Raw genomic sequence first — 1806 nt, forward strand, 5'->3', positions numbered from 1 at the left:
AAATAGTCCTAAATAAGCTGAATAAAAAGCACATTTGGTGCAGTTCTCTGCAATGGTGGGTAGGGGAGACTAGGATATTTAGAAGATAAACATGTTATGTAGTGAAAGCACACATTTTTATGTGGGTGTGCCTTTGAATTTATCCTTATTGATTTTTTCTGGCCATAAAAGTAAGACAGACTTCTTTTCCTCTTCCTTCCTTCCTTCTTTCCTTCTTTCCTCTGTCTCTTCTCCCTCCCTCCCTCCTCGTTTCCTTCCTTCCCTCCCTCCTGATATGATTGACTTATAGCAAACTGCACATATTTAAAGTGTACAATTTGATGTTTTACACATCCACCCCCCCACACACACACACATATGTATATTCACGAAACGATTACTACAATCAAAATGGGGAACACATGAATCACTCCAAAACGTTTCCTCATACTCTTTTGTAATCTCTCCCTCCCATTCTCCCTTCCTACCCCTGCCTCCCTAGGCACACACGGGTCTGCTTTCTCTCAATATAATTAGTTTGCATTTTCTACAGTTATGTCTAAATGGGATCATACAGTATATATTCTTTTTTGGTCTGGCTCCTTTCACTTAGCATAATTTTTTTGAGATTTAGCTATGCTGCTGTGCATATTAGTGAGTCCTTCCTTTTTATTGCTGAGTACTAACTAGTCCATTGTGTGGATACTTCGCCTGTTAATGGACCTTTGGGTCATTACCAGTTTGGGGCAACTACAAATACAGCTGGTGTGGACATTCAAGTACCAGTCTTTTTATAGACACATGCTTTTGTTTCCCTTGGGTAATTACCTAGGACTGGAACGGCCGGATCATATGGTAGGTATATGTTTAACTTTCTAAGAAATTGCTTTCCAAAGAGGGTGTCCCATTTTTACATTCCCACCAACAGTGTATGTTTAAAAACGTTAGAGAAACATTTGAGGCAGGAAGAAAGTCCTTAAGGTAGAAAGTAAAAGTTCTTATAATCCCACCTCCCAGTGATTGGCCTGCTTAATTGTTTACTATAAATCCTTCCAAGGTTCCTTTGTTTTCTTATCCACATGCAGAACCAGAATGAGACACAGAGGTGCCCTGGGCAGGCTAATAATTTGGCATCCCCTCAACTTGATATTTTAAAAACAGTTGTTCAAAATTTACTTAGGCAGGATGTGGAGAAACTGATTTTCTGTTAATAAAATATATCATTCCTCTTTCTTTTCAAAATAAAGGATTTATTACATGCACAGAATGACACCTGGCCTTTTAACTTATTTGCAATTGTCCTGGAATTATAGTTTTCCACGCTTTTGGAGGGCTGTATTAAAGGGCATACGATTTGGGGGAGGCACTAACAAATCGCTAAGTCTTGGTGCAGCTCTGACCAAGGAGTAAGCTGACATGGCTGCAGACCTGAGGGAATGGTCACCTCGCTGGACTCTGACTTGGTGGCACCACCATGAGTTGTCCCTAGTGCTGGGGAAGAGAATGTTCCAGTTTCTCCCGGAGGATGGTGTTTCCCTGTGATCACTGGTTACGACAGGTCTGTCCTGTGTGGAAAGCCGAGTTAACTGGCACAGGTTTTGATCTAGTCCATGCTGTGTCTGAGCTCCCTGCTTCTAGATTAGCACCCTGGTTGGCTCTGTGCATATATTAGCATATATTAGTGTCATTTGCATTTAACAAGTGAATGTACAAATTAGATCATACAAATTCATGTTGTAACTTGCTTTTCTTTTTCCCCACTTAATAAATTCTGAGATCTTTTCACATCAGCCTATGTAGATCCACCCCATTCTTTTTAAAAAAGTA

Source organism: Rhinolophus ferrumequinum, chromosome 17, assembly GCF_004115265.2.
Source record: "Rhinolophus ferrumequinum isolate MPI-CBG mRhiFer1 chromosome 17, mRhiFer1_v1.p, whole genome shotgun sequence".
NCBI classification, from domain to species: domain Eukaryota; kingdom Metazoa; phylum Chordata; class Mammalia; order Chiroptera; family Rhinolophidae; genus Rhinolophus; species Rhinolophus ferrumequinum.